Source organism: Taudactylus pleione, unplaced genomic scaffold (genome assembly GCF_031769625.1).
Source record: "Taudactylus pleione unplaced genomic scaffold, aTauple2 ptg000206l, whole genome shotgun sequence".
In the NCBI taxonomy this organism is placed as follows: Eukaryota; Metazoa; Chordata; class Amphibia; order Anura; family Myobatrachidae; genus Taudactylus; species Taudactylus pleione.
The window spans coordinates 6,533,377-6,555,919 of NW_028284608.1; positions in this window are offsets into that span (position 1 = coordinate 6,533,377).

Genomic DNA, 22,543 nt, shown 5'->3' on the forward strand with positions numbered 1-22,543 from the left:
TGTGTCCGATATATCTATGAACACCATGCTATAGTAAACAGAAAGAAATGTATCCTCTGTGAAAATTTGCAAAGTACGCTCTTTGATGCATATATGCTAATTACATATTGGGCTCATAGCAATAGTGACAATCTGTTCTCTGTAGCGCAGTCCAAAATTCAAATAGAGGTTCCACACCACCTGCCAGTGAGTCCTGGCCGGTGACGTTTGGCAGTATTTTAAGTGGCACCTCTATTTGAATTTTGGACTGCACAGCAACCGACCTCTGGAGCCTCAATTGGTCTCTTATACAGTTTATTCAGTAAGGTTACAAGGAAAACGCCATATGAATAATATGTTTGGTAGAAGCGCTTGTAATAATGTATCTATTATGTTGCTACTTGTGCAGTAATGTATCTAAGGACCAGAAATGTTTTGACAGACAATATCAACACATATAAGACAAACTCAAATGTTTAGAGCTCTTTTGTGAAAATTAAAATGTACTGGACTGAGTCCCCGTCACCTGCAGTCCGATATATGCAGAAACAGGTGCACAAATGAATAAGGGACATGCCGGATGCTTACCCTATCTTTCCCTATCGGTATCGTTCTCCGTGTTCCACTTATGTAGCGGGTGTGCGCCGGGTCCATGGGCTGTTAGTAATCCCCGTCTGGCTGCCACTCGATCTGTGGTCAGCGCACCTGGATGTCCCACTTCAGTAGCTGCTGGAGCTCGTTCCGGCAGTGTTGAGCGCTGTCCGTCTAAGTGCTGCTCGTGGATGGAGACCGCGTCCGCCTAGAGATGATGTCACGGGGGTCCAGTAGTTCAATGATCACCAACGCGTTTCGTCACTATCGACTTTTTGAAGGTGTCCATGTAATGGGATCTGCCTTCCTTTTATTCCTAAAGGATTCTTGTGATTGGCTGTCATTTTAAATCCATTTATTGGAAGTTTCATGACCCCAATCAATATAAAAATAAAAATACTGTTTATGTTCAAAAAGCTTTTATTGTAAAAATGTAAAATATAGACAAAAATTATGTTTTTATAAATTTATATATATAAAACATATATGGAAGCATGGAATTTCGTTTCTTTTATTAAAATTAGTTCCACACAGTGGCCCTGATTCAGACCCGGACGCTCTAACAGAGCGCTCGCTCTGAATCATGGCCGTCCCTCCTACTTTTTGGAGCGGTCTCCTGTGAGTGACCACCCACAGCTATAGCGAGCGGCCAAAATGATGGTCGCGATGGTCAAGACCATTGCGACCATCGGGCTTGCGACGAGACCCTTGCGGTAGACCCTCGCTGCCGCAAGCCCTGGAGTGCTTTTGGCTCTATCAGAGCCAAAAGCACTCCCACTGACATCACTAGTGATGTCAGTGGGGCCGCCCTCAGATGGTAGGCGTTCCCATGGGAACGCCTCCATTTGGGCATCCACGCCCCCGGCACGCTCACCAAAGGGGGCGTGCTGTCAATCACCATCGACAGCACGCCCCCTTTGGTACAAGACCCATAACGATGGCTTGGCCATCGTTATTCGGGTCTCGCGCATGCGCACGACGGAGCCGCCTCCATCGTGCGCATGCGCACTTGGGCAACATCGACCCAGTATGCTATAAAACACAAAGTCTGTACTTATCAGTCGACTGCATAATTGTATAAAAAATATTACCAGATCCTGTCTGATAAATGTGTAGGTATAGAAATTGTACCGAATATTATTTATCTTGTAAAATGATAGATGGTAATTGAACAGGTCAGTTTAAAATTTCGATGGTGATTGTGCAGGTAGGTATAAAATTTGTACAAAGTAATAAATCGGAAATGTTTTAAACCTTTAAGAACGCTCCTAGATCAAAATCTATATTCAAGCCTTTTGGGTGTAACGTTCCCATATTATAGATCCATTCTGTTTCTGATCTCAAAATGTTATCTTGGTGTTGTCCGCCTCTCCAATCTTTATCAATTTCCTTGATTCCCATAAATTTTATCCCTTTGGGATTTTTTTGATGGTGTGTTAAAAAATGATTGGAGACACTGGGCCTGATTCAGACCCACTCACGAGCGCATTGCGCTCGCAAGCGGGTCGATGGTGGGCCAGTGTGCACACGCGGCATGCGCAACGCGCGTGCGCAAGCCCCGTAGCACATGAGAAATCACTCGCTCCGGGGCTCACAACAAAATGGGGCGGCTGTCGATGTTGATCGACAGCTCGCCCCATTTTGTAGGCGGACAGGGGGGGGTGGCTGTACAAATGGAGGCGTTCCCGAAGGAACGCCTGCCGTTTCTGGGCGGCCCTACTGACATCACTTGTGATGTCAGTAGTGGACTTCCTGCTCTATTAGAGCAGGATGTCCACTTGGCATTGCGAGTGCTGAGACCCTACCACAAGGGTCTCCTCGCAATGCCTATGGTCGCGATCATCGCCAGGCCGCTCGCACAAGCTGTGGGTGGTTACCCACAGCTGTGCGAGCGGCATGGAGGTTGGAATTTTTTAAAAAAAGGGATGCCCTTAAACAGAGCGAGTGCACGCAAATAGCGTGCGCCTCTGAATCAGGCCCACTGTGAGTTGTAAGACCTTTTTTTATGTTATAAACATGCTCCCCTATTCTGGTTCTGAGTTTCCTGATTGTACGTCCTATATATTGGAGGCCACAAGTGCACTCCAATAAATAAACAATTCCTTCAGTATTGCAGCTTAAATTTTGTTTAATATCAAATTGTTTGTTTTTTGAATGAGAACAAAAATCAAGTAGCGGTTTTGTAGTATTCATTCCAGTTTCTTTGCATCCCTTGCAGTTGAGACAGAAATGAAAATCTTTTTGTTTTACAATAATATTTGAATTTTCCAGAGGTATGCAGCTTGCGGTGAGTATGTTTTACAATGTTTGTGCTTTTTTGTATATGACCAACGGTTTTGATGTGACAAGATGTTTTAATTCTGGGTCCAGTTCAAGCAAGTGCCAATGTTTCTTTAAGCTGGCTTCCAGGCCTTTAGTATAACTGTTAAATTGTGTAATGAATAGAGTTTTCATTGGACTTTTTTCTCTTCTTTTATTGTATTGAAGCAAGTCATTCCTTTTAATCTTTCAACTTTCTTTAGGCTTTCATTAATGGTTTTCTCTGAATAGTCTCTTTCAATAAATCTTTGTTTGAGAAGTGAGCTTTGTTCTTTAAATACATCATCTTTTGTAGTTTCTTTTAATACTTTGAAATTGTCCCTTTGGAATATTTCTAATCCATTTCGGATGATGGTTGCTGGAGGACAAAAGGTAGTTGTTACAATCTACTTTTTAAAAAAAATGTTTTGGTGTGTATTTCATTTTCCTCTATATAAATTTCTAAGTCCAGAAATTGTATATACCTTTTGCTATATTGATGAGTAAATTCAAGATTCAATAGGTTATCATTTAGATAGGTGAGGAATTTTGCCAGCGAGTCTTTGTCACCGTTCCATACAAAGATGACATCAGCTATATATCTCTTCTATAATATTTTGGATACAATTATGCAGTCCACTGATAAGTACAGACTTGGGGTCTCATTCAGACCTGCTCGCAAATGCCTATGCGCTCGCAAGCGGGTCGATCTTGAGGCCCTGCGTACTGCGCTTGCACAAGCCCCGGAGCGAGAGAGAAATTCTCTCACTCCGGGACTCACTACAAAAGGGGCAGCTGTCGATGGTGATCGACAGCTCGCCCCGTTTTGTAGGCGGGGCGGGGGGGTGGCTTCACAAATGGAGGCGTTCCCGACGGAACTCCTGCCGTTTGGGAGCGGCCCCACTGACATCACTCTTGATGTCAGTGGTGAGCTTCTGGCTCTAATAGAGCCGAAAGCTCACTGGGGCTTGTGGTAGACGAGACAAGGGTCTCGTCGCAAGCCGAGATGGTCGCGATGGTCTTGACCATCGCGACCATCAACCTGGCCACTCGCTAAAAAGCAAGCGGCCAGGAGGCTGGCTCTGTACATAGAAGCGTCCGCCCTCATTCAGAGCGAGCGCTCGCATTTTGTGTGAAACTAATTATTAATAAAAGAAACAAAATTCCATGCTTCCATATATGTTTTATATATATATAAATTAAAAAAAACATAATTTTTGTCTATATTTTACAATTTTACAATAAAAGCTTTTTGAACATAAACAGTATTTTTATTTTAACATTGATAGGGGTCATGAAACTTTCAATAAATGGATTTAAAATGACAGCCAATCACAAGAATCCTTTAGGAATAAAAGGAAGGCAGATCCCATTACATGGACACCTTCAAAAAGTCGATAGTGACGAAACGCGTTGGTGATCATTGGACTACTGGACCCCCCTGACATCATCTCTAGGCAGACGCGGTCTCCATCCACAATCGCCACTCAGACGGAGAGCGCTCAACACTGCCAAAACGAGCTCTAGCAGCTACTGAAGTGGGACATCCAGGTGCGCTGACCACAGATCGAGTGGCAGCCAGACGGGGATTACTAACAGCCCACGGACCCGGTGCACACCCGCTACATAAGTGGAACAAAGAGAATGATATCAATAGGGAAAGATAGGGTAAGCGTCCGGCATGTCCCTTATTCATTTTTGCACATGTTTCTGCATATATCAGATTGCAGGTGATGGGGATTCAGTCCAGTACATTTTAATTTTCACAAAAGAGCTCTAAACATGTGTCTGTCTTATATGTGTTGATTGATATTGTCTGTCAAAACATTTCTGGTCATTAGATACATCACTGCACATATAGCAACATAATAGATACATTATTACAACTGATTCTACCAAACGTAATACTCCATATTTATAGTCAGTTTTACTGAGTATATTAAATAGAAAGCAGCTGAAGCAACTTTTGGGAGCGCAAGATACCTGTTGAATAGCCATATGAATAATAGATTAAAAAGCCTGGACTACAGCATATTAGAATATTTAGAAGCAAAGCCAATGTACATGTTCCAAAAGAAAAGTGTACTAAATAAGAAGCTGAAGCAAAGGAAGCACTATACAAAAATGATACAGAATTCTGCCGCAAGACATTAGTGTCGTAAAACGTGAATTTGATTTAGGCAATCCAACTATAAAAGGCGGAGCAGGAATTATACCACCTCTGTTGTAAATTAGAAGATCCCTAAGATGGTATAACAGTGTTCCAGCCAAACATATATCTTACATGGTTCACACGACACGAGACAAAGGAGCCAAATGAAATTTGATCACAAATGAATAATTGCCAGAACTTTGAGCCTGTGTTTTTACTTTAGCATGTGTACACATTCATGGGCTGCAGTCCCATAACACTTGGGGAAACGTGTAGTCAAATGTGCATCAGTACAGAAAAATTATTTGGACACATCAGCAATTTTTCCGTCTCTCCTCTATTTAGCATGTGTTCACTTTTCCTGTGTAGTGTAGTGCAGCACTTCTAAAACTGGGGGTCTCATTTGTCAACGAGTGATATTCTTGTTATGACTGGTTACTAATCTTAAATGGTGCTCCAACCAATCAGTTCCTAACTGTCATTTTTCAAACACAGAACAGTTAGGAGCTGATTGGTTGGATCACCATTTAGGATTAGTACCCAGTGATAACAAAAATATCACTTATTGATAAATGAGGCCCACAGTGCGTGTGTACAACTATGGAGCTGCTTCAGAGGCGGACGCTGCTGCATATGCTGTTGAATTTGTTGCAGGAGCCCCGGCTGATATAACACGCAAATGTGGGTATCAGCCTTCACCTGGCGCTTCTGAGCGCTGTAATATCGCAAATGATTCTTTAAACATCACTATTGCTCGCACTATCGACATACGCGCTAGTCCGAAGGCAGGTGCAGTTTCTCCATCTGTACATGGCCTCTGTGGCTGCAGCTGTGCATTGGGAATGTAACCGCTTCCACCGACACATTCGCGACACTCCCAAAAACCCGCCCAACATGCTGACATTTTTTGTGTTCCCTTCTGGCCACCTTCCAGTCACCGCCTAAGAATGCCAACTTTGCCACCTCTTTTCTGATGCCCTCTGCCTCGATCGCAACATCATCTGTTTGCGTATACTCTGTGTAACACATGCGTTGTAGGGGTTTCCAGAACTTTTTGCCCATGTGCAGTTGCATATAATCGGCTTTATTAGGTGAACATCGGCTTTGCGTGCGGATTGCGTGCACCTCTGAATCATGCCCAATGTCTCTGCTGTGATGCGTGAAATACAGCAGTGTTCTCACTGACAGCTGGGGCAATAAAATACGGACAATAAACACCGGTCCTGCATGATTGGCACAGTAGCCAATCAGCTACACTATATTTAGCTGCCAATCAGCTGCACCTAACGGGGCAGGACTTTGAATCAGCAGAGGAGGAGAGTCATAAAAGTGCTCCCTGTTGCCCTCCCCTCTGCTCCAGCACAGACTCCTGGAGTAACTATTACAGCTGCAGAAACTGTAATGGTTGGTACACACTGGGCGATATTACTGTGCGACTGCCCGATTACGACATCGTAATCATGCAGACGCTCAGTAATCGTGCACAAATTGTGCACTTTTATGTCAGAAACGACCAGCGATGTGCACTCCCGCTGGTCGTTTCCGACATTGTCCATCGCCTGAACATCCACCACAATCTGACGATAACAACAGATTGGCATGTTCAGGAATGATGGACAGTGCCTGCACTGAACGACTAATCATTCAGTGCAGACACTACAGGGGATCAGGAACGACGGTACGATTACGATGTCGTAATCGTACTGTCTTTCCTGATCGCCTAGTGTGTACACACCTTAAGTGCTTTTGGGCAGAGGAGATTAGATGCCATCAGGGCTGTAAGGAACGCGGTGCGGCCGCCTCCATCCTTCAGATGTTCTGACCATGCAACCTCAAGCCTGTACGGATGTTTGGAGTAGGGCCGTCTCTACCTATAGGCTAAATGGGCAGTTGCCCAAGGGCCCCAGGATTCCACGGGCCCATGGCCAATAGCAGGGCCGTAACTACGGTGGTGCGGCCGGTGCCATCGCACAGAGCGGAACAGCCCTGAGGGCGGAACAGGCCGCCCACCACAATGTTCCGAATGCAGCTTGAAAGCCAGTGCAGGCTCAACACTGGCCACGCTGGCTGAGGGAAAGAGAGGAGGGCTGCACTGTCATTCACACACACACACACACACACTGCCACCAGGGGCCCCAGTGCATTGCTTTGCCCAGGGGCCTGCACTGCTGTTAAGACAGCCCTGGTTTGGAGCGTCCTGATGATGCTCCAGCCAGTGGGCCCGATTCAGAGATGGACGCTAATGCCATCGCAGCTGCAATTTCACATGGAACGCATCTGCGAAATATGCTAATAATTTCAAAGCTTACCCGAGGATAAGAACGCCCACCGCTGCCTTCTCATCTGCGTACAGCATCACATCAGGCAGCCATCTTGGTCTTTGCAGCATGTCTGACTAGCCACGAACACTGCAGCTCTCATGCTGCGCATGTAATTGCAATTACTAATTTGTGCATGCCCATATAATGGCGTTTAAACCGTAAGACCACCTGTATTTTTCTGACCACCCCCATTACCTTCCCCAAACGTTGACTACCTGTCACTCACTTTGCATATGGATCCTCTGTGCATGCTAATCAGAAAACAATCGCAGTGCGTGCGCAGTGCAACTTATACACATGCGCAGTGGCAAAATATCGCTTGTCTCTGTTTCAAACCCAGTGTGTGCTGCCCCGATTATAGTACTCCTGCCCACGCTCTCCCCCCCTGTGGAGCAGCCTTATGAAGGCATGCTTTAAGGGGGATTTGCTGTCAGCGGCACAGGGCGCTCTGAAGCCCTGTTACAGGGCTGGATGTTGTGTAAAACAATGCTATAAAAACATATAAAAGTCAGGTGGGTAATTCTTTCTGCGGGCATTTGGTGATATCTTACATGTGGGTGTCACATTGGAGGGTGAAGATTAACAGATAGACAGTAAACAGGTCGACAGTGTCTAGATAGACACCAGATGTTAGACAGTCAATAGGTCGACAGGGACAAAAGGTCGACAGGGACTAAAGGTCGACATGTAAGAAGGTCGACGTGTACAAATGGTTGACATGGTCAAAAGGTCGACACAATAATGGTCGACACATGATATATTTTTTTTCTAGCCCTAATCTTCACCCTTTCCCTCCCCTTGGTTCCTAACACTAACCCTCCCTCCTGGTGCCTAACCCTAACCGTCGCGGTAGGTGCCTGACCCTAAACGTCCCTTCTAGTGCCTAACCATAACCCTCCAGTAAGTGCCTAACCCTTCCTCCTGGTGCCCAACCCTAACTGTCGTGGTAAGTATCTAACCCTAACCATCGGTGTAAATGCCTAACCCTAATCCTCCGGTAAGTGCCTAACCCTCCCTCCTGGTGCCCAACCCTAACTGTCGTGGTAAGTATCTAACCCTAACCATCGGTGTAAGTGCCTAACCCTAATCCTCCGGTAAGTGCCTAACCCTCCCTCCTGGTGCCCAACCCTAACTGTCGTGGTAAGTATCTAACCCTAACCATCGGTGTAAGTGCCTAACCCTAATCCTCCGGTAAGTGCCTAACCCTAAAACAATTTTTTTCAAAATCATGTGTTAACCATTTTTGCACTGACCATTTGACCCTGTCGACCATTTGTACCTGTCGACCTTCTAACACGCTGACATTTTGTCCCTGCCGACCTATTTACTGTTTAACATCTATTGTCTATCTAGACTATGTCGACCTTTTTACTGTCTATCTATAGCCTGGAACCCCATATTGGAGAAGTGTTTCCATCCCCTTTAAAAAAGAAAGAAAGCCTTGAACTGTTTCTGCTATGAACTTTTCTCTAGCTATAACAGTAATCAAATGTATAATATTGAAACTAAAAAAGACCTGAAGAACACTGTAATACCGGTTATTAAAATAAAATCTACCCAAATAACTGCTAATTCCTATTTCTATTTCTGATTTCTCTCATTCTCCCATCAGACATCCTTGAACTTCTGCTTTCCTGTTCATTCTGTTGATAGAACATTTATACATAACACAGGTCATTCCATTCTTTCCAGTAATGAAAACGCTCTACACAGTGATAAAACTGATAAATTTAATAAGTAAATTATGTTTGGCAACAAATCACAGCCACAAAAATCTCTTTAATCCGACCTCCTTCTCTTACATTAAGAAAATTACTTTTTATTCATCTAAATGATAGCTACCAAGAACAGTCTTTGGTTACCAGAGTGAATTTAATTAAAAGCTTTAAGAAGTGGATTATTATATTTGCTGGGTGATTTATGGGGACATTTCACAAGAAGAAATATGTCAGTTTGACAGCTGTTCTCATAAATTCATGAACTTTCCTTACAGTAATCATTCTTGTCTGATTGCTGGCATTATTGCTTGAGTACATGTTCTATGTACAGTAATCATTATAATAACAAGTTCTATGTAGTGGCTATAAAGCAGACTGCAGGACTAAAAGGTCTATAGTGTAGGTCAATGGTTACCAAACTTTTTTGAACCACGACACCCTAGAGTATCAGAATTGTTTTCACGGCACCCCTAAGCCAAAATTTTGAAAAAAAATGTAAAGTGAAGTAAATTGTGCTGACCTGTCATCCTTAGGGTCAGTTATGTGGTGGTGGACAGGTTTGCGCTTCTGTTGGTCCACATATTGCATTACATTAACCATAAATAAATTGATTTGGTGCTGGACCACTAACCAGAGCACCCCTGCAAGTGTCCAAAGGCACCCCAGGGTGCCACGGCGCACATTTTGGGAACCACTGGTGTAGGTGAAATATGTTTTTTTTTTTTTAAATAATACTTTTTATTTGTGTACAAGAAGGTGTAGAAAAGATGATTTGGATTTGAATAAAGATAGAGATGATTTATTATATAGTGTTTTAAATTAATGGCTGTCAGGACTGCGACTATTTCAATACATAAAGATAGATTACTTTTTCCAAAGTTCCTTTGTGGTTGTTGGAGGAGCTATCCTTCTTGCTGGCGTTCTTCACATATAGGGAATAGAGAGTTAAAGTGATCATCTGTTTCCATGGTGTTGTCAGGTTGTGGGATTCCTAGATTGCTCATTATTTCAAACCTGATTTAATTTGGGTCACATATTCTGAACTTTCTATGGATCACTGACCTCTAGTATAAAGCCTGTTGCTAACTGTGTCTCAGTGTCTGTGCAACGTTACTTTCAGGTCTTTCTTGGACTCCTGCCAGATGTCTGCTGTGCCTGTGGGTTGCTGTGGACTTTGCTATATCTCCACTCATGTTTCAGCTTAACTTCTGATGCTAGTTACCAGCTGCACTACAGAGCTCAGCATAGCCATTGCCTAAGTATTGCTTTCTGGTCCACTGCTGTGGTTTCACCTTTTGCTGCACTATTTACTTTGCCTGTTGCCTCTCACTCCTGTGGACATCGAACCCATCTTCATTACAGTTGTCAACTGCACCGTTACAGCTATCATCACCGCATCGTGGGGCTCAACCCTGTTCCGGATTCAAGTCACACCGCAGGGCTCAACCCTGTTCCGGAATCACACCACTTCACAGGGCTCAACCCTGCTTCAACCTTCATTGCATTATGGGGCTCAACCCCGCTCCAGATTCTAGTTACACCACAGGGCTCAACCCTGTTCCGGAACCACACCACTTCACAGGGCTCAACCCTGCTTCTACCTCATCACATCACAGGGCTCAACCCTGCTTCGATCTCACTGCATCACAGGGCTCAACCCTGCTCCGACCTCATCGCATCACAGGGCTCAACCCTGCTCCGACCTCATCGCATCACAGGGCTCAACCCTGCTCCGACCTCATCTTATCACAGGGCTCAACCCTGCTCCGACCTCACCACATCACAGGGCTCAACCCTGCTCTGACCTCACTGCATCACAGGGCTCAACCCTGCTTCAACCTCACAGCATCACAGGCCTTAGCCCTGCTCCGTCTTTCACCATATCACAGGGCTCACTCTGCTCCGGATCTCCATCACTACAGGGTTCCACCCTGGTGAAGCTCCTCTATACCATCCTGAGGTGTTAGCCTCATACTGGACTCGGGTTCCCTACCATATTAACTTTTCTGTGTTAAAGACTATATGGGGGTTTTTCTCCTATACTCATTATTGCTTATGTGAACCTCAGTGTTGCTGAGACTTTATGTGAGATGTTGCTATTATATTTCTCCTGTGAATAAATTCTATTTACTTTTATTCCGTGCTATCGAGATTTTATGAAAAGGTCATTCCTAAAGCCACCCCAGTTTATTGTGCCTAGTAGGGCTGCCTCCTCCCAGGAGTCTCAAGTGTCAGCAGCCGTGACAATGGCCATGTGTAATTTACTTTTCATTATGTGAAATAGACTGACAATTAGCCTGTTTTTTAAAAGAGGATTTGTGTTCAAGTGATAATGGTGTCTTCCGTGCAACTATATTCTAACAACGTTGGTAAAATGGGGACGTGCATAAAAATTTTCACAGTTGTTCAATAAAGGAATATTAATTAAAATAATTTATAATTATTCTCACACAATAAACAAATGTATTTTATATGCAAATGTAATACCTCCAACGTTAGATTAGGTGGCCTAAGTATTAATATTTGCGGCACTACTGTATTATTATTCCGTATCGCAACGGATATTTTCATTCTGAATGAAAATGTCCTCGCTATGTACTTACTGTAACTCGCAGGGACACTGGTAGCACTAACTGCTGTCCCTGCGAGTTACTTTCCTGGCATAATTAAGGAGCCTTCCACACGTACAAAAAACTCCTCCAGGGGAGCGTGCAGTGTCAGACTCGGGAGCCGGACGGAGGCTGGTCGTAAGAACCCTCTCCTGAGGGTTGCCTCCATAGGACTAAAGCGGTTTGTGCCATCTGAGGATGGTGTAAATCTACAGAGCCAAACACTTCACTTTCTGAGTTTGGTACATCGGTCTGACTGTAGTCCACATTGGTAATAATTGCGTCTGCACTGCTAAATAGCCTTCTGCAGATCTCTGTGAAATTGTCTGCATTATTAGGCTGTTAGCACATAGCATTAATTCATAACATTGTGCAAAACTGAAGTTTATACATACTTTTATGAAAAATTGCTTGATAAGTAGGCCCCCATGGCAATTACGCCTTGGTTTTGAGAGAAATATACTATGTAAAAGCTATTGCAGTATAACACAGAAGATAAAAATGCTACAACTTTTTGAGATATGCCAGACCTATCTGTTTAGTGAACCGTGATGCAATGGATTTTTCAGTGATATTCTGAAAATATGTTTATCTTAATGCGTGAGGTATTTCAAATAAAATGTCATGGGGTATTGAGGTTGTGAACTAAGAGGTTGCTGATAATTCAGGTGTTAAGTATTAGTTATTGTCGATCATTGGAATATTGATCGACAATAATTGTTAAGTATTAGTTATTGTCGTTCATTGGACTATTGATCGACAATTATTGGAATATTGACTTAAAATTGCTACATATAAAGCTATTTCCACAGCATAAATGGGGCCGGTTACTATCCGTGAAGTCTTTCAATGCTCTATTGAAAAAAACTTGGAGTTCATACTGCTTTTTATAAACAGGAAAATAGTGAATAAAAATTCAGCTTGGTTAATTAACTTGGTTGCTACATAAGTTCATGTATGACAATATCCTAGATACAATAATTTACAACACCAAACAAAATAAAACAATACATAAACCAGACCAAACAAAGTAAAATAATACATGTATAATTTATATTATCTAGTTCTTTTGTAGGCTGTCATTTGTGTCAGACTATTTAACCGCCGGTGCCTTTATATGAAACTAGGCAAAGTATATATTTGGTAAATATAGTATATATATATATATATATATATATATATATATATATTTTATATATACATATATATATATATATATATATCTCCTCCAAAAGGCCTGGCACTCCGGATAATACAGACACCGGAGGGGTGCCTTCCATAAACAAATACAATGTCCCAGGTTCCCTTTCAAAGAACAAGGCGCCACTCCCAATCGTTACTGTGTGTAAACAAACTGTATTTAAGTCATTAACGTGACATCAATAGCATCGATGTTTCAAAGTCCTTAGACTTTTTCATCAGGATGAGTCACAGATAGTGAAATTGCTTTGTGTATATATATATATATATATATATATATACATATACATATATATATATACACAAGTGTATGTATATATTTTTATATACATACACATATATCGCTAATCTCTAATATATATATATACATATATATATATATATATATATATATATACATATATATATATATATATATATATAAAGAATGTCCAAAAATGACCGGCACTCTCCTGTATGAAGCAACTTGCCCGGTGCTCCTCTTGGATAAATTAATATGTAGCAATGATGAATGGCACTCATGGTCAAAACACAATCACATAAAATACACCCAAGCAAAAGGGTAGATCTACCATTTTGCTTCGGTGTATTTTATGTGATTGATTGTTTTTTGCCCGTGAGTGCTGTCCATTATTGATGATTATATATATATATATATATATATATATAGTGTTCACTCTAGCTCCAGCGGCAGTCAGGGCGCTGGAGCTAGAGAGGGCAACCTTGTGCGCATGCCGAAGGTGCGAGCGCGCCCGAGAAGGGGGCGTGGTCATGAAAAGGGGGCATGTCTATAAGACGCGTCCCCTTTTTGTCATACTTGGGGGCGTGCCCGGCGCTTACGAATATGCCGGGCAGCCCCCAAGCGCTGCAGAAAGGGAGAATAGATGCCGGGTGCATGCGCCCGGCGTCTATTCTCCGGTGGTGACCGGGTCACCGCATGTTTCTCCACCCGCGGGACACTGGGTCCCGCGGGTGAGAATGGCACCCGCAGGCTGTGAGGGCAGGGCGCTTCTTGCCCTCCTCCTGGAGGGCAGGGTGCATTTTGCCCTCCAGAAGGAGGGCAGGGCGCCGCGCCCCGATAAAACAGCCTAGCGGGAACGCTATATATATATATATATATATATATATATATTTTTTTTTTTCCTGCTAATATTTAAAAATCATGACCAAACCTTTGAATCAATTGACTTGAAAACTGGCATAAGAATAGTTTAGAGGCTGGAGTAGAACATAGGCTATATGTTTTCCCAGAACTCCCACTGACAATCACTGAAAAGCAGAATATGGCATTACAAGAATATAACATTACTATCTTTCCCCAGCAGAGAGTTCTGTGCACTTTCAGGTAGAGTTTGCTTCCAGTGTTGTTTCAATAAATTCACACAAACACATTTTATTCCAATAATAATGGTTTGTCAAAAACATCCTCTAAGTCAGGGGTGGGGAACCCTTTTTCTGCCGAGGGCCATTTTGATATATAGAACATTATTTGCAGGCCTGGTGCAGGCCATGCCCCCACCATGTGACATCACACAGATTACAGCAATACCCGGAGCATCCTGAGGAGGCTCCAGAGAGCTGTAAGGGCAGCAGTGTGACCAGCTGAAGCATCCTAAGGATGCTCCAGGTGGCACTGCTGCATAGATTCTGACTGCAGGGGACCATTCTAGGCACCCTGCTAGCCAGGTACGAGCCCGGTGGCAGGCGCCTCCATTGTCGGCAAAAATATCATTGGAGCTACCATTTTGACAGGATCGGAGAAAATGTACTCATACCCAGGATTCCCATAAATACCTACGGATCTACCATTTCAATTTAAGCATCTCAAATTCTCCCTGAAGCTAGCGTTTGCCATGTCCATCAACAAATCACACGGCCAAACTCTGAAAGTGGCAGGTAGACGTCTTGCTTTCTTATGGACTCATTTATGTTGCTTACTCATGAGTTTCAAGTGGTGGCAATCTGTACATATTTGTGCCAGAAAAAAAACATGAAATGTTGTCTACAAAACTGGCCTGCAGTGAACTTGTTATGTTAGGTAGGGATGATTACCTAGGAGCCTAGTCCAGCACAGTCTTGAAGGCAGAAATGTAAATAGTCCCGTAGTTGTATGACAGCCTTGAGGACTGGTAATAGGCTAGATGCAGCTGTTGGGCCGAGGTGCAGCCTTTGGGCTGAGTAGTTTGAGCTGGATGCAGCCTTTGGGCCGTGATGCAGCCTATGGGCTGAGATAGCAGCCTTTGGGCCGTGTAGCAGCCTTGAGGGCTGGTGATCTTGGCAGGATGCCGCTTTTTGCCCATGATGCAGCCTTTAGGCTGTGTAGCAGCCTTGAGGGCTGGTGATCTTGGCAGGATGATGCTAGGGTGCGCCAAGTGCCACCGGGATGACACTGGCGGCAGTACACAGAACAGCGTACCCTTGGTACTGGGATCTGCACACTTTGGACGCTGAAGTGCGGCCTATGTCGCCGAGTTGACACTGGCGCTGGTACACTAGGTAGCGTACTCTAAATTCTGGAATGCACGCCGTGCCACCAAGATGACACAAGCGGCAACAGCAAATGATATGCAGACCGGGCCGCCTGGATGGATCAAATGATAGTGAGGAAACACAGCAGGATTGGACTCTGAAACTTAGACAGATCAACAGCAGACTAAGTGCCACTGGAACACAATAAACACTGTCACCAGTATGGAGTGAAGGGCTGTCTGGATTTTAACAGAAACAGGGCCCAACCATAGCAAGCCTCCCTAATGACAAACTATTGATCAGCTGGGCTGTGCACAAACAGAAGAATCAATCAGTATGCACCTGATACTGAACACAGACAGGCAGTAATTAGTGCAGAGCCTCAGTAGTAACTAAGGCTAGAACTGCAAACAATATGCTGCAACCACAGATCCAAACAGGAGGAAGGAGGAGGCTTCAGCGAACGCTTGCCCGGCGTTCACCCTGCACAGCAGTGGCAGAGCGGTGGCTTGTGACAGAACTTCACTACTATTGTTTATGTTCTTCATAATATTACCCCTTTTAGACAGTAAAATAAAATTACCGGGTCAAACATCTCAACCCGGTAATTTGCTGATCAGCACGGGTCCTTTTTTTGTCTGAAAGCGTCAACCCGAGTCCAAACTCCCGGGACTTCGACCCAGGAATTTGCCAGACAGAAGAAGTACCCATGTTAATCAGCAAATTACCAAGTTGAAATGTTTGACCCAGTAATTTGCTCTTCTGTCTGATGGGGGGTACAGGCATTGACCGGCAAAACAACCCGGCACACAAATGCTGAGTAAAAGCCAGGATTTTGGCTTTTTCCTGTCTGAAAGTGGGATCAGATGTCCGTATACAAAATCCCCTATCCATTTAATTGGGTAATAAAATATTTCATGGACTTGCCCGGGCAATGTCGGGTAATGATAGATAGATAGATAGATAGATAGATAGATAGATAGATAGATAGATAGATACTGTAGATAGATAGATAGATAGATAGATAGATAGATAGATAGATAGATAGATAGATAATGTGATTGATAGATAGATAGATAGATAGATAGATAGATAGATAGATAGATAGATAGAGATATGAGATAGATAAATAGTGGCCAGCTCATCCATTTAATTACTGACATAAATGACGGAAGTACTGTCGCTTATAACATATATTAATTGACTGCAATAATTGAAGTGATAAGTTGGAAGCCTGAGATTTGTTAATAATCAGGAAGAAATGAGGAAGATTGCTGCTGTCAGTTTTAGGGGCCTATTATGTATCAAGCTTTTTTTAATTTTAGTGTTGATGCATGATATACTGTAATACATGTGGGTTACGCAGATTTTCCTTGGTAGCAATTGAGAATATCATGGAATTTGGGAAGCTTAACAGTACCAGAGAATGATCTCACCTTGCCTTATTATAGAATTGGTCCTGCACATAAGTAATTAGTGTTGCAATATCAACTGTAATCAGAATTTCTTAAGGAATGTTCCTGTATAACATCATGAGCCAGAGAGGAGGAAAATTGGCATAAACTGTTGTGAACGGTAAGTGAGACGGTGTGAGGAATGCACAATGATTGCACCATGCTGGAATACGTATCTGTAGGTTCATTAAACCTTTGCTCTGGAATCCTTTTAAAATTCTGGGCAGAATCAATCTTCTAGATGTGTACAGGGTTGTTTCAGTTCATAAAATATGCAGCACTAACAGAAGGAGGCTACAGTAGTAGATTGACAAGTGGTTGGGTAAGCAATACTTTGTGATTAATCTGTGTACTCCGGGGTACAATTACAGCTATGCTCCAGTTCCATAGACATTGCAACAACCTGGCATTTTTTAAACCACCACTTACTGTATAACAGATGAATAGTCATACATAATATAGACAGGGGCATAGGGAGGGCAGTTCCACCAGAGCGCAAGCTCCAGGTGCCGAAGTTGCCAGAAGGCGCCTTGAAGTCGGATTTCGGAAGCAGCTGTCAAATAACTGACAGCCTGCCGGGTCCGTGTCCAGCCTGCCAGGTGCTGTGGAAGTGTGGATACAGAGCAGCAGCAGTAGCTCCAGTACTGCCTTCCCGCTGCTCTAGTGAGAGACTCCATGGTTAGAGGGCTGAGCTTATTTTCCCTTCGCGCTAGGGACCTGGAAGTGACGTTCAGTAAAGGTGGAAGTGCAATTCCATGCCCATAAAGTCCACCTAGAGAGGGAACTTGTCCTCTCGCGGGCTCGCTTCGCTCGCCACGCTTCGGGCTCGGTGGCTTGCTACGCTCTCCACAAGATTATATGCCCCCTCTATGTCCATGTGGATGGTAGGGAATTAAGTTGGACAGTAGCTGATGACATCAGCATACCTCCCAACATTTGAATTTCACAGGTCGGGATGCTCCCGGAAAGGGGCGTGGCCTACTCATAAAGGGGGCGTGATCTAGAGGCACACCCTGTTTGCATCACTAATGGGCGTGTCCAGCATCTCCGAGATGCTGTGCTGCCCACGGGCTTTGTCACCGCACTGTGAATAGATGCCGTGCGCATGTAAAATAACATCGCTTTCGGGGCACTGCACTTCCGCCCTGAAGGGGATCTATACACGACCCTGGTGTGACGGGGCTGAAGAGAAAGGGGGCTAGTGTGACAGGGGGCTGTTGTAAGATGATAACATTGGTTACATTCCAACACAAACAGGCATCTTCCGGACCATGTGATTTCCTACATGAAGAGTGAGTACAGACTGAAGACACTGGCCCTCATTCAGAGGCGGTCGCAAGAAGCGAGTGCTCGTTCTGAATGAGGGCGGCCGCTTGAGTTTTCAAGTGCGGCCTCCTGGTCACTAGCTAAGCTGTGGGTTGATGGTCGTGAAGGTCAAGACCATCGCGACCATCGTGGCTTGCGACGAGACCCTGAGGTTGGGTCTCGGCAGCCGCAAGCCCCAGGGAGCTTCCTGCTCTGATCGAGCAGGAAGCTCCCCACTGATGTCAGTGCGGCCCGCCCACAAAACGGCGGGTCTGAATGAGGTCCACTCTCTGCACAGAGGGCCTAATTCAGACCTGCACGTGAGCGAAGGACGCTCGCAAGCGGATTGATGGTGCCCTAATATGCATGCGCACGATGGAGGGAGCTCCGTCGTGCGCATGCGCGAGACCCGGCGAGCGACAGAGAATCCGTTGCTCGGGGTCTCGCACCAAAGGGGGCGTGCTGTCGATAGTGAGTGACAGCACGCCCCCTTTGGTGGGCGTGCTGGGGGCGTGGCTGCCAGACGGAGGCATTCCCATGGGAACGCCTATTGTCTGAGTCCGGCCACACTGACATCAGTAGTGATGTCAGTGGGAGTGATTTTGGCTCTGATAGAGCCAAAATCACTCCAGGGCTTGCAGCAGCGAGACCCTACCGCAGGGTCTCGTCGCAAGCCCGATGGTCGCGATGGTCTTGACCATCGCGACCATCATCATGGACGCTCGCTATAGCTGTGAGTGGTAACCCACAGCTATGCGAGCGTCCAAGAGGCCACTCCATTTTTAGGTAGGAGGGCCCTGATTCAGAGCGAGCGCTCTGGTCAGAGCATCCGGCTCTGAAGCAGGCCCAGAGAGCATCCTTTTCTTTAGAGTTTTCCTATTGCAGATAAACCACCATATAGGTAAGGTGTATTTTTATTGAGTACACACAAAACTGGATTTTATTAGTGGAATTACTTAGTGGGTTGGAATGTATAAATAGCCCTCTATACCCCAGTTTGATGCTGCCCCTAATATATATATTTATTAATTTATCCCCACACACTGGAAACATTCCTCCCTGGAACACTTGGGGGGAGACGCCGTGGCACGCACGTGCTCTGGGTGCCCTGGCCACAAGCTAGACCTCTGAATATAGATGTAACACCCCTTTGTTGACAGTTTTCTTAATGAGGTTTATGTATGAGTATATATGGGTTTGCCCTGGTTTCACTCCTTTTTGTCGCTGCAGTGCCTCCACCGAATCTCTTCTTCCAGGTCCCAGCGTTTGTGGAAAGATACCCCTCTACTCAGTGACTCAACAGATCCGCTGGGACCACACCAGGCTATAGGAAAAGTGGCGGGCTTCCTGCACACAATAAAAGTTGCAAAAGCCACTCCGGCACTTTCATTGGGCAGGGAATTCGACAAGTGTCACCAGTATTGTTTGGGATAAATAATGCTAAACAGTTTGGGATGACAGAAAGTACCATTAACTAAAGGTGGCAATGAGACAGTTGGTAGAGTTAACTTAGGGGATTTATAATTACCAAGCTGCACTCTTGTCTAATCACAGGATAACACTTAAACAGGTGATAATCAATGCACATACATTCACACTATGACCATCAGGAACTACTATAAGCAACTATAACCTGAGACATTTCATATCTCAGGTTATAGTGAAATGTAGTCATTTCACACTAATACCCACACTCAGCGTAGCCTGTATATTTACTATATCACTGTTGGTGTACTGACATTACAATAAACAATAAACCCTATTACATGTGGAGTGCAGTGTGTACTACGGGCTACCATCTCTGGGGACCACTACAGAGTCTATAACCACAGTAAGTGACTAGTATACAATACAAACCATTTCCAAGTATCTTGTGTACAGTACATGTGAAAGCTTATAACCTGGTGGGTAGAGAATTATACAGAGCCTTTCCATTGGGCCCCAGCAGACAAAAGGTCAAATTCTCTGGTGGACCAGTGATTGACAAAGTCTACTATCTGATGTGCAGTGTATAATAGAGACTACCATCTCCGGGGACTAGTGCACAATACAAAGTGCATAATACGAAGACTAATATACAATACAATTGCATCTCCTAGTGACTATTGTATGTTATAAAGCTTATAGTCTTTTGGGTAGAGAATAATACAAAACCCTTTCCACGGGGGCCCATCAGACAAAAGGGCCCTTTCTCTGGTGGCCAGAGGACAATAAAGCCTATTATATAATGGCCAGTGTATAACATAGTCCATTTTCTTGGGTTCCCTATACACACCCTGAGTGATCCTGTAGGGTCACAGGGTGGCTCATAGTATAATGACTGGTAAAAGCTTATTTTCCTCTCTGAATTACTACAGGTAACAAGGGTACATTGCAGGACAAAAAAAATGTGTTTGTTTGTCTGTCTGTCTGTCGGTTATGCATTCGGATACCCATGCACCGATTGGAATGAAACCAACGTGAGGTGGTCCAGTTGAATCCTGGCCAAGTTTTAGGGGGGTTAGGGTCCCAGTCAGACCTCCTGTTGGTGTATGCTGGGCAAAACTTTGACCCGGGGAGCCAATTCTGATCCTTCCACTGGATGAATTTGAAGGAAAACTTCACAGAGTGGTAACATTGGATCAGTTGCATAACATGGGGGGCCGAGTAGGGTACGTGCCCTGGGTGCCGTTGGAACGGCGACGTGGAGGGGCACTGCCGGCCACGGTCCAGGACACCGATCTCAAGTAAGTGTAGTGCGGTCCGTACTACAAAGTACAAACACCGCCGTCGGCGCCAGGTAGTACACTTGTACCACCGGCCAGCGGTGTGTTTGTTTTGGCAGCCAATGAACTCAGACAGACTTTGACCCAGGGAACCTGTTCTGGGCCTTTCACTGGATGGATTTGGATGACATCACATAATAAAATGTAATAACTTGAAGATTTAAACAATGCCAGTTACTTCAGCTACAGTAGTTATTCATAAAGACAAAAAAACAAATAGAAGTAGAAAATGGCACAAAACCACCAAAACTGCTAAGGGAAATTCTTTGACATAGTAGTATAAAAATTACGGGAAAATATGTCACTTTTTTTTCTTAATTCTGTGATGAATATGAACTTGTATTACTTGTGACATATGCAGCATAAAAAAGCGATATAGTATATAATATACTGTAGTATATTACAATAATTTATACCTCATGACATAGGCAAAATAAAATGATGAATGTGTCAAGAAAGCTTTGCTGTCCCAAAAGGCGTATGCAGTAATGTACCTGTCAGTAAGTAGGATGTAATGGGGGGAGGATACTAAAAGCATGTAACACCTACCGTCTTCCCGTAATGTGAAAGCATTTACAAAAATGTTGATAAAGGGCCTGTTTCAGAGATGGACGCTAATGGCACCACTGCAGCTGCAAATTTGTACCCAGCGGCTGTGCGAAAATCTGCAAATGGCGCAGCCGCCAGATTTGTATGGAGACACACACAAGCAGCTTCACAAATCCAAGCATATGTGTATAAAGATCCAACATCGGTAGCAGATCAGTCGATTATCAGCCTTCCGAGTAACTCTACGGTAGTTACCCCTCTACTCAATTGACTCAGTAGACCCGCTGGGACTACTGAGTGCAGAATGGCCTCTGGAACTGAGACACTGGAGCCATTTTTATTGCGCACGGGATCGCAGTCGCAGGCTGAGACATGCCCCGAAAATGTCTGCAACACGTCTGCGTTTGAGTTGCCACCACCCCGTTGCCACTCCCGGAAATGGTCCTTGCCTGTCAATTACTTTGCGAATAAATCCTCACCGCGGGTGACAACTAAAATGGAACTTGATGCGTGTGTAGTGCGATCCATGTGCAGACCGCCAATAGTTCCTCCACTGTGTAGACATTCGCATTGAATCCTTCTCTGAATCAGGCCCAAAGGCCGACACTTCAATCATATAGTAGAATCATAGAAGTCAAAACACTTTCTTGTTTCTTTACTCTTTTCCACATTGCTAGGCAGTGGCAAACTCAGGATTTCTAAAGGGGGTTTCCAAATGTTTGAATTTACGAGTGTGGTCAGTCCATGAGGAGGGCATAATTAGTACTTATCCAGCTTTAACGTGCATCATACAAAGTGTTTTGAACTTCTTAGTGTCATAATTTCAACACATACAAGATCAGTGATCACACTAATACCGCTTTTATACCTAAATTCAGGGTTTGACCCGGAGGTTGGAACAGGATTGCGCCGTTTACACTGCAGGGTTTCACGGGTCATTCCCGTGTTAAACCCTGCAAGTTACCTGGGTTGTATTGCTACCAAGGTTAACCCTGCAATAACCCGGGTTTTAGCTCTGGTGTAAAAGGGGTATAAGCCATTAAATGCAGCAGTAGGGCTATCCTGCCTGAGCTGAATGTTTTTTGTTTCAGATGTGGGCACCATTCCAGAGCATTGGATCAAGTCCGAGAGTC